Source organism: Lithobates pipiens, unplaced genomic scaffold, assembly GCF_037356315.1.
Source record: "Lithobates pipiens isolate NorthernLeopardFrog02 unplaced genomic scaffold, aLitPip1_a1.2 Scaffold_1, whole genome shotgun sequence".
NCBI classification, from domain to species: domain Eukaryota; kingdom Metazoa; phylum Chordata; class Amphibia; order Anura; family Ranidae; genus Lithobates; species Lithobates pipiens.
Window position 1 is genome coordinate 157,741,658 of NW_027507685.1, and position 13,350 is coordinate 157,755,007.

A 13,350-nucleotide genomic window follows, 5' to 3' on the forward strand; every position below is an offset into this window, starting at 1 on the left:
TTATTGTGGTTGCTAGATCTTATTTCTCTAGTCACTTTTGCTGTGTGATATTTTGCACAGTTATTGGGATATACAGTAGAAGTCTGCACTTATTTAAATTACATTAAAATAAAATACAATAATTATGATAAAGTAAGATATCAGAGATGTGGATTGCATAGATGAAGTTTGTATGGAGAACAGGTCTACATTTACTTCAGTCACACACAGGGCAGAGGACTCCTACACTTTCCTTCCATCCTTTGCAGCAATGGTATCTTATCTTCAATCACATTGCTCCTCTACTCCTACAAAGGCTCTGTCTTGGCCTGCTTTCTTTCAATCCTGGAATCCATACACCTCTGTCATGCCTGCAGGAGAGCCCCTTATCTCTGGATGACCCCCTCACAAAGTCCAATAAATCTACAGCACGTGTCGTTTCAAACTTCCATCATGTTTCCCAATCCAGAAAACCAAGGAATACCTCTTGCTCCTTGTCTGGGCAGACACCTGACAAAGGATGAAAGTGCCCATATATTTTAGTCAGCCCTCAAGAAAAACAGGCTTTCAATGTAAAGAACAATGGAAAACCAAAAAGTACTGTCTAGGATTGCCCTGCAGAGAGGCACATGAAATCACTCCTTCCTCTGCAGCCACCAACCCTCATTCCGATCCCCTACATCGGGCCTGAGTCTAGGATCACAGGCCAGGGCCGGCGTCCTGACAGAATAATGCTACCCATCAGAAATTGTAATGAAAGGGACGCTCGGAGCAAAAAATGCTTACCGCGCATGCACCGTGCGTTCCAATAAGTTTTGTAAACTGACAGAACACGAAGGCACAAAAACTTACTTTATATACGGAACTGTAGTATTTTTTAATCTGTGACACTGTTTTAATGTTGCATTTGAAAAGCAGTGACAAGCCTGCAGTCAGAAGGTGGCGACAACCATTTTGGTACACCCTGCACTGCTCAGCACCAAACTGATAGCCATTTGGCGCAGAGTGACATTTTTTGAGACCCTCACTCAGTCGTAGTGAAATAGGCTATTTCAGTATATAAGGTGAGGTAATTGCTAAAATAAGTGAAGTTCAAGACTTGCCTGGGTGTAAGAAGATGTCCGCTGCCGCCTTTGTGTTCTGTCAGTTTAGGAAACCTATTGAAATGCATAACAGCCATGTTGGAATGCATAGTGCATGCGCAATAAGCAATTTTGTTTGTAATGTCTGATAGAACACCGGTCACTCTGCTAGGGGCCATCATGTCTCTACAGCCATCCCACCCGCATTCCCCCAACATTCAGTCCTTTTATGTTACAGCAATATTTATTTTAAGAAGAGGCACACAGGAGTCGTTTTTGACAAGGTCTTCTCTTTATCTATTCCAACAAGTCAAAAGTATTTTCGTTAACCACTTGATGACCAGCCACCGTCATTATACTGCAGGAGGTCGGCACGATCCCACGAACCGTTGTAGCTATACGGTGGTCTTTTTAAGTGGCCTTTTGTGCGCCTGCTACACAGCAGGGGTGCCGAAGCTGATGACAGCTGGCCACGGACGATCACGGGCATGAGAGGCAGAACAGGGATGTGTGCGTCTAAACACACACATCCCAGTTCTGTGAGCAGAGGAGAGAGATTGTAGGTTCCTAAGAGCTGGGAACCACAATCTCTCATCTTTTATAGTCAGTCCCACCCCCCACAGTTAGAACACACACATAGGGAACACAGTTAACCCCTTCATCGTCCCCTAGTGTTAACCTCTTCCCTGACAGTGACATTTATACAGCAATCAGTGCATTTTTATAGCACTGATCGCTGTATAGTTGTCAATCGACCCAAAAATGTGTGAAAAGTGCCCGATGTGTCGTCGCAGTCTCAAAAAAAAAAACGCAGATCACTGCCATTACTAGTACAGGGTCGCACGACCGCTAATCTAGTTTTGAATAGAGTGGGAAGGGTTAGAACCCCTGCCAAGTTTTAATGCTATCCAGGGCTCCATTAGAAAGATTTCCTTTTTACTTCTTCTCCTGTTGATAATGTTAGACAAGAAGTGAGGGGAACTGGTCAACAGCAACACAGACCGGAATAAAGATTTTATTTGCTCATGTCTAAATTGTCCCCAGTATGTGTATGTGTGAATGTGAGTATGGGGACCTTAGATTGGAACTCAAATGTCCTGCACAGAGACCTGAACTCCACCCTACTGATCACCATCCATAAAGACATGGTTTGAGGAGTTTTGTCTGGAGGAACTTGAGTGGCTTGCACAGAACCCTGACCTCAACTCCACTGAACATCTTTAGGATTGACTCGAATGCCAGTTGCTGGTTGAAAGCCTTTGGGAGAAGTTTTCTGTCCCATTTTGATGGTCCAACCGGGAGATTAAGTGGCATTGAGTGCGAGCTTGCAATTGCTTCTGTCTGGTAAGCGTGCATTTTTATTGGGGACCAGCAAATCGGTGGTGAAGGAAGATTGCATGGCGCACTGAAATCTATTGAAGGGGTCACTTTATTAATTTAAACGGACTGTTGCACTTTTTTGGCCTGGATCACTTTCTCTGTCACATGAATTTATTTAATCACGTTTGGACTCTAACATTATTATTTAACTAATCATTTTAAAAATGAGTTGTGCATGTATTTATTTATACTATTGATTGACCAGTATATATTTGCTCACTTATTGCTTAAAGATCACTATATTATTTGCTTACCAAATATTGCAGGAGATTATATGGCAATATATTGATACGCAATACAGTGTTGGAATACTAGTGGGGTGGAGATTAGCAGGGTAGCACAGTTACTTTTTGTTCTTTACCTTAGATTGGAAGCTCTAAGAGGGCAGGGAGTGATTTAAATATATAATAAATATGTAAAGCCCTGCATAAACAGATGGAGCTATAGAAGTACCTGTAATAAATAAACAGGACATAACACATGCACAAACACACCATCACAGGTTGAACTGGATGGACTGTTGTCTTTATTCAACCTTACCAACTATATAAGGAAATGTGGGAAAATTGACAGATGATCTAATCCTTACCCACTCTTATCAAAATAGTTCTTAGCTTGACACACACTTTAACAGTGTTATTTTGGAAGCAAACTGTGGCATAGTAGACACTTCGGCCATCCATTGCTTTGCATTAAAATGATTGTAAATGCAGAAGATTTTTTTCACCTTAATGCATTAAGATAAAAAAGCTGTGTGCAGCAGCCCCCCTCAAGTCCCCCCTAATACTTACCTGAGCCCCTTCTCTATCCAGCAATGTGCATGAGTGCCTCTGCCATCTGGGACTCTCCCTCCTGATTGGCTGAGACACAGCAGTGGGTGCCAATCAGGAAAGAAAGGGGCGGTGGGGCAGAGCTGAACCACGGCTCTTTGTCTTAATGCAGTGGTCATCAACTCTGTCTTCAGGACCCACTAACAGGCCAGATTTTATGCATTACATTGAGGAGATGCAGAATAGAATACTGCAATCACTTAGCAGCAAATGATATCTCCTGTGATGTATTACAGTTATCTTGCAAACCTGCCCACAAGGACACACAGAGCTGCGGCTTGGCATGGGGGCACTCAACAGGAGGGAGGAGCCATGAGCGCCAGAGAGGGACCCGAGAAGAGGAAGATCTGGGCTGCTCTATGCAAAAACACTACACAGAGCAGGTTAGTATAACATGCGTAATATTTTTTTATAAAAAAATGAACAAGATTTTACAATCACTTAAAAAGGTACTGCAATCCCCCCCCTACCCTTTCCAGCTCCGCTGAAGGCTTCCTCTGTTCCATTTCTCAATATGCCAAATGTACTTCCAAAGTTGCTAGCCATGTTGGTTCTGACAAGTTAAATGATGAAGGGGATTTGTCCATCCATGCTGTATAGCCTTCAGGCAGATGGAAAAAAATGGCCAGCCTCACACTGATTGTGCAATCTCTATACAATCTCCTTTAGATTAGAAAGGGATTACAGGCCAGGCCCTTTAATGTGCATGGTTAGTTTTAGAAAATAAAGGTGTTTATTTTCATAGAAAAATCATTTATCACATTTTACTATTTCTTTGACTAGTTCCTAAGAATTAGCTTCCATGCATGATATTAGGTCTCATTTAGGAACACGAGAATGTTTGGGAATCTCTTTCAAGTCGTACGGCCATTCCACACCTCTATGCGATAGGTGTGGTGTGTCACCACTCATCCCTAAGGAGGTTCACTTTGCTGGTAACTGCACAAAACATGCATCGGGAGGGAATTTTTCTATTTTTTGTTTGTGTTTGTTTTTGTTTGTGTGCCCCAAAAGATAGTGTGACCATGTGATTTTTTTTTGTCCATGACTGTGCATGATTGAGTGTGATTTTTCCCAATATTTGTTTAGGTGAACAATCGCTTCAATAGAGGGTAAATTTACGATCTGATTTCTCGTACTTACAGGCGTATGATTGCTCATACCCAAAAAAGTGGACTTCTATCTGCAATAAAAACTTATTTGGGACTGCTACCTACGATCATCCCAATGAAAATGATTCTTATTTGTATTCTCGTGTAGAGGCCATGCGTAGAATGTATAGCTGGAGAGGTGGAAGGGCCTAAATATATGAAGTAGAGATGCACAGAATTTTCAGCATCCAAACCATAGCGAAACCATATTTTGGCATTTCTTGGATAAAGAAAAAAGGTCCCAAGAATGGCAAAGAAAATGCATGCAAATATGACACCATTTTACTGTGCTTCTGGTGTGTTTTTCATGGGTCACGTGACTCAAAAACCACATCAAAAACATAACAGGTGCATTATTGATGTGTTCTTGCTGTGTTTTCAATGCATTTCAAAAGGGGAGGTGTGTGTTTGGTACGGTGAAGACATATAGAATTTAAGCCTCAGTTCACACTAGATTTGATGTGAATCCACGGCGAATTGGCTGCGTATTTGGCAAAATGATTGCGGAGTGCATGTTAACACCCCAAAATTGGTTTGCAAAATGCAGTAAGATTTGCAGAATCAGATCACGTGTGAACACCCACGTGATCTGATTCTGAGGCGGACAAGAAAAAAAAAAGAAAAGGGGGTCCTGCATGAGTCTGGTGCGAATGCGGTATGATTTCAGCCATACAAATGCATGGCTCAAATTGTACTCTAGAGACACTGCATGTAATTTGCACAGGAATGTGCTGCGATTTCTGTGCGAATTACATGCTCTGTCCCGCATGTGGAATAGACTCCCTCAAGTGGTGGTTCTGGCCAGCTCAGTAGATTTCTTTAAGAAAGGCCTGGATTCTTTCCTAAATGTACAGAATATAACTGGGTACTAACATTTCTAGGTAAAGTTGATCCGGGGACTATCCGATTGACTCTCGGGGGATCAAGAAGGAATTTTTTTTTCCCCTGCTGTATAAAATTGGATCATGCTTTACTGGGGTTTTTCGCCTTCCACTGGATCAACTGTGGGTGAAGGATTGTGTAGATGGATCTGTATGATTTTTTTATTTGTTTTACTTGAACTAGATGGACTTGTGCCTTTTTTCAACCTGACAACTATGCAATTATTAGTGTGAATCCAGGATAAAAAGATGCATTTTTATTGAGTGACAATAACGGGTGACAAATTCATTTAAATTCATATTAAAAAAATTTTGTTTTACTTGAACTAGATGGACTTGTGCCTTTTTTCAACCTGACAACTATGCAATTATTAGTGTGAATCCAGGATAAAAAGATGCATTTTTATTGAGTGACAATAACGGGTGACAAATTCATTTAAATTCATATTAAAAAAATTTTGTTTTACTTGAACTAGATGGACTTGTGCCTTTTTTCAACCTGACAACTATGCAATTATTAGTGTGAATCCAGGATAAAAAGATGCATTTTTATTGAGTGACAATAACGGGTGACAAATTCATTTAATATATATATATTTTTATATATTTTTCTTTTTTTGTTTAAACTGTAATATTCGGTTTTGGTTTTAGGCCAAGTGCATCCTGCATTTTTGGCTTCATTACCTGAATTTCCATTCGGTGCACCTCCTGTTGTCCACAGAAGGGTTGTAACCACAGCCACTCTCTCAATGTGAAGAAGAATAAGGTAAAAAGGTAAGAAGCCCCCCAGTATGCAAGCACCAAGCAGGGAAAAAACTGACAATGGTCTTGGCAGTACTGCGCAAGCAAACAACTAGGCTATTGTTCTCAAAGATGGATGTGTTTGTATATGGCCTCACTTTGTGTTGCATTTGTGTTTTCTCCCAAAAAAATAATACAGCTCAGAGCATGGCCAGGTACATGAAATATCCAAATGGACACTTGTTCTAATTGATATATTTATGTATGTACAATATGTATGCTATATCTATAACTGCTGGCCAAACATTTCAGGATGATCAATCAACCAGACATAGTAGAAGGCCTGGCAATGGGCAAGAGTTATGAACACATCAGTATGGTAATGCCCGTTCAATGCTGGGGTGGGTCTTTGGCCAGACTGCTCTGCTTAATTGCATTGAAACTAAATGAAGACAAGGTTTGGCTGTGCTGTCTGTACCACAATCCTGGCTGAACAAAATTACAAATCTTTTGGCAGGTAAACAATTACCATAAAGGCATTCCAACTGAGTTAACCTGTCTGTCTTGATTTCAACATTAAACGTTGATACAGAAGACCGAATGTGTTTCTTCAATAAATATTGGAGATAAGTTGGAATAAATTTGGGCTTTGTTTGCCAAGCTGATACCAATGACTCATCTTCATTCTGGTAAATTATTAGGCTCACTTCCTCATGGTGCTTATGAAGCAGTAGGTTTCCCTACTTGTGAATTTTTCACCTGGCAAAAGTGTGAAGTGCTGAGGAGGGAGAGTGGAGATCTGGTGAGCATGAAGTGTGTGGATGTTCTGCAATGGAAATATTTTTTATATGACATATGGATTTAATACACACCATCTGCAACTGGGAGGGTAATACACTCTCAGAATGAAGACTGCATTAAACAGTTTGCTTATATTCATACACGGGATGCATACAGTATATGGCTTCAATAAATTTGCACATGGGTAAACGTAATGAGGAGAGATGCAAACACGGCTTCCACTTTTCACGCTCGACCTGCATGGAGATCTGCAGGGCTCTCTGAAAGCAGATGTCCTTCAGCCACACAGATCACTACTGAGAATTTGTGTATAATCTGATGACGTACTCCAAAAAGAAAAGCTCAGATTATTTTTACACTTATTTTTATATAACCTAAAGTTTTAAAAGATCAAAGTTTTAGGAGGAAGAGCGAGGGCCAAAGAAAGAACGAACATTAAAAAAAAAAAAAAATCTGATCTTCCTTTTCAAGCTAGGACAATACTTTTTTTTTTTCATTGGAGTTAAATTTTAAAGCTATCTTAACCAACTCTCCTCAGTTATACTGAAACAAGCTAATGAAAACAATGAGGGTTGTACCTTTGTATTTCAGTTATATCAATAGTAATTCATGAACTATGTTGCCTAGCCGTAGCTCAGGGGTGCCAAAATCAATTTCATTGCGGGCCACATCAGTCTTATGGTTTCCCTCAAAGGTTGTAACTGCAAGACTAGATGTACAGAGCACCCCACCCCTCAATTAGGATGTCCAGAGCCCCCCACCATTCAAAGTCAAGAGTCCCCCACCCTTCATTACATCACAGGGCACCCCTTTACCTTGTGCTGCTGCTAGGAAGAACCTGAAGTGGAGCTGGGAAGCAGAAAGTGCAAGGTCTGGAGGAGGACCAGAGGAGAGCTGGAGCCAGCTGCCAGAGTCTGCTGAATGTGGAGACCAAGGGAGGCGAAGACTAGATGGTGCTGTGGCTGCACAGAGTCCTGTCCTTCTCTTTGCTGTTGACTGCTGAGAGGGGGGGGGGGGCAGAGACAAGCCTCTCTATGGCTGCACAGAGCAGCGCAGGATCTGGTGGAGGATTTCTGTCCTCCTCTGTGCTGTGAAGTGCTGAGACAAGGTGGGGGCTTAGAAAAGGGACGTGGTCCCAGTTGGGGGAGAGGTGTGAAGGCCCCGCCTCTGGATTCAGCCTACGAGCCTTGTGTTTGACACGTGTCAAAGCTGGCCTAAAGATGTCATGTTATGAGCAAACATATCAGACTTACATTTCACCATATAAGACGGCTACATAAGCTACTTAAGCTGGAAATCAGCACAAACAGCTGAAAACACACACACACGTGAATGGTCTTATCTGCCAAAGTATTTTAAATTCTGTCCAGCAACTTTTGATTCATACACCTTTGCCAGGAAGGACAGCCAGGAGAGCAACACCACTTTCTCTGTAGTGTCAAGGAATAAAGTGGTATCTATTGCTTGCTGACTAAACATAGAAGGGACAACACTGTCAGGTCATTGACTCTACTCTATCCTTCTCTCAGTGAATTCCCTGTCAGCACTACAGCCAAGCAGCAGAACCTGGCACTGGACCACAGATGAAGAAGCATGGGGCAGCACTAGAGCATAGAGAAGGTATTGCCCGACAAACATAATTCTATTTATACAGAAAGGGATGGAATTATATTTCTTTAAAGAAAGCTGGTCTTGGGTTTTGAATTATTATTTCATCTTTAGTTCATTGAACCTGGTAATAAAGCCAACATTTGGGATTCATCCTAAAAGTAGCCATAAGTTATGGCTCTCGATTTGCTTATATCCTTTAACACCTAACTTCTTAGCTTGGTGTCTTGTGAAATATCTGGAGACCACACAATGCAAGTACAGAAACTAAGAAGGTGGGGAGTAAGGAGGCCATCAGTTTCCAGGCTCCAGAGCGAGCCCCACAAAAATTGGCATCAATTTTCCTGCTCAAATATGATGCATCTGGATATCTTCACAAGTGACCTTGATAACAGAGCAGTGCAAGATTTCCAGAAGCCAAGCATATATATGAATGCCGTTCGTTTAAGTTGTGAGCCTCGTAACGCATAAATAAAGAAAGAACACTCTGCTCTTGGTCCGAGGGAGAGGAAAGTACTAGGGATTTCCCTGGAATTAATATTCGCAGCTGAACAATTGACAAAAAAAGTGATTCCTTGCTCGGGATGAGGAGGAAATTAGTTGTGACCTCATCAGTATAGGCTGCCAGTAATGTGTGTATGACTCACAGCCTGTTCCAGTGTGCACAGCTATGCTCCATTCTGTAAACTGAAAACATACTATGGCTGCACCTGGGCTAATTGTGCTGTCAGGGAATTGGTCCCTCGCCTCATAGTAACTATAAATTCATACATTTACATATAATGTGTTTCTCTGTATATAGACTAGTGGAGTATAATATATACAACCATGCCTACTTCATGTCACTGGGGTTAATAGGCAAGTTATATATATTTTAAACCCCACTGCATTGCTAATTCTTTAAAAGAGAAGTATGGATTTTTTTGTTTTTTTTTATTCATACTTAGGTGCATGCAGCATCGGTCCGATGTTTTTTTTTTTTCCTTTTTTTTCCTTTTAATAAGCTCCAGTGTCGAACATAACAGACCTGAACTCACAGAATGACTATATAATGCCAAGGTACTTTGTTTACTAAGTTACTATAGTGGAAGCCACTAAAGCATCTTTGCAGATGACAATCAGTGAGGCATTGGCTGTCATCTTCATTTCTCTCACTGCCTTATCAGTACCTACTGCTTTCAAATACATCTTTCGTGATCCTCCTACCATAAAAGGCAATGTCCTATACAGGGATAGAAGCTTTTTCACTTTTAGGCCTCATGAGACAGATGTAGCCATTGTAATGGCAAAAACTGAGCAATACGAAATGGATTAGGGCGGAGCTTAGTGACGTCTTCACAGCACCCGGAAGGAGCTGCCTGGATAGAAATGGACTGGTGATGCTGTAGTCTTACCCTTAAGAGGACATGGACCTGTATATAATATAATCAGTTTTTAAGGTGGTGTACTACTGAGAATTAGTGCAGTAACATTTATCTATTCTTTTTGAGCGGTATTGATGGTGCAACACCTGCTGGGGTGATTTTACATCATTGGCAACATTGGAGGTAGAATTCAGAAGTACCTGAATACCTGGAGGTGGCCAATAAGACTCCATTGTATGCAAGGTCTATGTATTAAGGTGAGTGCAGAGAATGATCAGTGGTGCTATTCACTGAAGAGTGGTCACATCAATGCAAATCAATGCATTTGCCACGGAAACCACTTTGAATTTATAAACTGTATATTACATTTCTAACATTACAGTGGTAGTGGAACCCTTTTACCTACAACACTTATGGACTTCTGAATTATTTGTGTCTTTTAATTTGGAATATTGCATATAATACATATGGGTATATATATATATATATATATATATATATATATATATATATATATATATATATATATATATATATGTATATAAATTCTGGGTGGTCTGATCTGTGAGTTCTGTAGAGTCTTTTCTCTTTCACAAGCTTACCCTTTACCAAACCAGTGACCAAATCATAATTTTGTCCCTCCACAAATGGCAGGTTCGGATAAATCCCAGCAGACAGGTAGTCGAAGAACCCCAAAACCGCACTATTAAACCCAAAAGCAAACATGTATTGCAGCCAGGGGCGTAACTATAGGGGGTGCAGCAGTTGCAACCGCAACTGGGCCCTGTGCTGCAGGGGGCCCATGCAGCCCCCTCTACATATGGTAGGCAGCTAGGGGTACCAATGCACCTTGCACACGTGTGGCTGGAGGTGGAGGGTGACTAGCAGAGCTCCATGCTCGACTATCGCACTGGCTGCTCTTTAGTTGTGCATTCCCCGCATGACCTGTGTCCTGGGCTGGCTCCTCAGAGTACCCCTCTCCTACTCCATACATTGCCGCTCAGTCTGATGTCTGTTCTCCCCAGCCAGAGTCCCGCCCACACTGCACTTCATACTTCTCCTGGGTAAACAAACTTTAAGCACACAGATGCAGTGCAGCCCTATGAGAGCCGGCTCCCAGAGGACACTGCAGGCTTGTCTGCCAGCCCCCCTCCTCCCCTGTCATACACAGATGATGAAAGGTCTTTCTGGGAGATATGCTGATCACCCATCCAGCACACTGGATGGAGCCCAGGCCAACATGGATGAGTGCGCGGCCTGCAGCTTGGTCATGGTGAGTGAGAGGACCCCATCCCCCACACACCATTACTTACCCCCTCCATCTCCCCCTGGGGACAGGGACCCCTTCTCACCTGGGGGCAGTAACTTAATCTGCCTTGGAGAAAAGGACCTCATCTCTTCTGGGGACGGGGACCGCATCCTGCCTAGGGACAGTCTCCCAATGGGGCACCTAAAAATAAAAAAAAATTAAATAAAAAAAAACTACTGATGCCAGTGGTGGAACTACAGGGCTCACAAAGGTCATACCTGTGACCACGCCCTGGAGTTCCACCACCGGACTCAGAGGGAAGGGCCCTGGCTGGGGTTCAGGGGGGCCCTTCATGGTTTCTTGCATCTGGGCCCTGAAGGTTCTAGTTACGCCACTAATTGAAGCTTACCAATTCTTAGATGTGAAGGCTGTATTCATTTTCTTTTTTTAGGCTTTCTTTCTTCTAGTTTCATCTAGTGATCTGGCCAGTAAGATTACATTCCATCTTGCGATTAGGGCTGGTGAAACTGTAGCAGTAGCAATATTTTGATTTCTTTTGCAGCTCTCCTTGTCTAGGTGTGACCACTGGACCCATTCACGTGCATTCCAATAGCGATCTACAGGTAAGCACTGGCTGAACCAAGAGTAGCTGCCATTGCACTGAACAGGGCAAGTATGAATGTAGCGAATGTCTGTTTTTCAAAAGCACAAGCTCTACGGCAGAATGTATCAGTATACATGGATGAAACAACCCAATACCAGCAGTTTTTGTAGGTGTTTATAATGGTCAGCTTTTAATTATCCATATAAAAACGTTATCCCAAAAGGAAAAACATGTTTGCTGTAACTGATTACAAAGTGTGAGCTGAAGTTTGGCTTTAATTTGTTAGTGTATTTAAATCTGCTAGTATATTTCACAGATCACCAGGTGAAAACAGACACAAAGAACCACAATCGAATGCTTGGTAAGCTGCAATATAATACATATTTGGTTTTGGATTCAATACCAGTTTAACATTAGCCAATGAATAACTTTCTGAAAGCATTTTCTATTATGGACACTCATATTCCCCTCTGATGACCACAGAGCTGGATTCACTGGCTCAAGGTGTTCTGTCCTGGTGTAACTCCATTATTAAGTAATCAATGTATGCATTACATCATTGGTCCTTCGTCTTTTTGAGACCAGGGCTCAGTAAATTCTTCCAAAGTCTTCCAAGCCCAAAACATTAAAGAATAGATAGTTTATACTTACACAAAAAAGTTTTGGGGATACAAAACATGTATTGAAATCCTGGAGGCTCTGGATCTGGCTGGGTGTCACTGAGGAGATGGGAGTTATGTAGGGGAATAAGGGAATCTGCAGCGGACATGGAATGAGGTTTCTAGAGGAGGCACCGTGGAGGCGGGGGACTCTCTGGGTACCTTCCTGCTTCCATCCTAACCCCTAAACCTCTCATAGTGGCCTATAGTGCCACCAGAGGCCTCCGTATGTGCCCACCGTGAGAGGTGAAGGGATCTGTTGCTAGCTGGAGGACAAAGAGGGATGGCCACAGGCTGGTGGTTGAGAACGACTGAATTGCACAGAACATCAGAAATATGATGGTGAAAGATTCCATCCTAGAAGCTGCTACTGGAACCAGTTATCAAGCCTGTACCCTGAATACAGTAATATAGTATAAGTGTTCCACCAGTTTGGACTAGTCAACAGAGGAACAACAAAATAAAAATAGAAATCTATATGATGCAGAATGACACCTGGAATCATATTGTGTCCCATGGGTAAGGCTTCTGCGCCAATCATCTGCTGTTTTTTTTTTGTGTTTTTTTTATATTTTGCTACTGACTAATAACGGTTTCTTCATGAATAGCATGGAGGTGGGCTTGTTACAGATCTCAATACTGAAAAAAACATGAATATTGCTGATGGAAACAGGAAGGTGCCATTTTAATATCATACAACATTGACATTTCTGTACTTTTAGTTCTAGTTATCCTGTAGCACATTCTACATATCATATACATTGAAGTAAGTGGAGAAACTACGACAGGTACAGGGAACTAAAGGAGAGTTGTACCCAGATGTGTGGAACCTAGGGAGTATGGAAAATGTTAGCTTAGAGGAGTGAATGAATAATACAACAGCCACACTTCCTCCACTAAAACTTTTACTGGATGTCCTACAAGAAAAATGCACTATTAATGACAATAATGGTAAAGTTTATATATTAAAGCTCAACTTCAGGCAAATATAAAAACACACATTAATGCAGCTTTGTATTCA

General features: G+C 41.7%; 1 protein-coding gene across 3 annotated transcripts in view; it reads right to left on the reverse strand.

Moving 5' to 3' along the window:
- The window catches only part of COL27A1 (collagen type XXVII alpha 1 chain), a 752,882-nt gene that overhangs the window by 647,614 nt on the left and 91,918 nt on the right, over nucleotides 1-13,350 (reverse strand). The gene's annotated exons all lie outside the window — the stretch shown is intronic.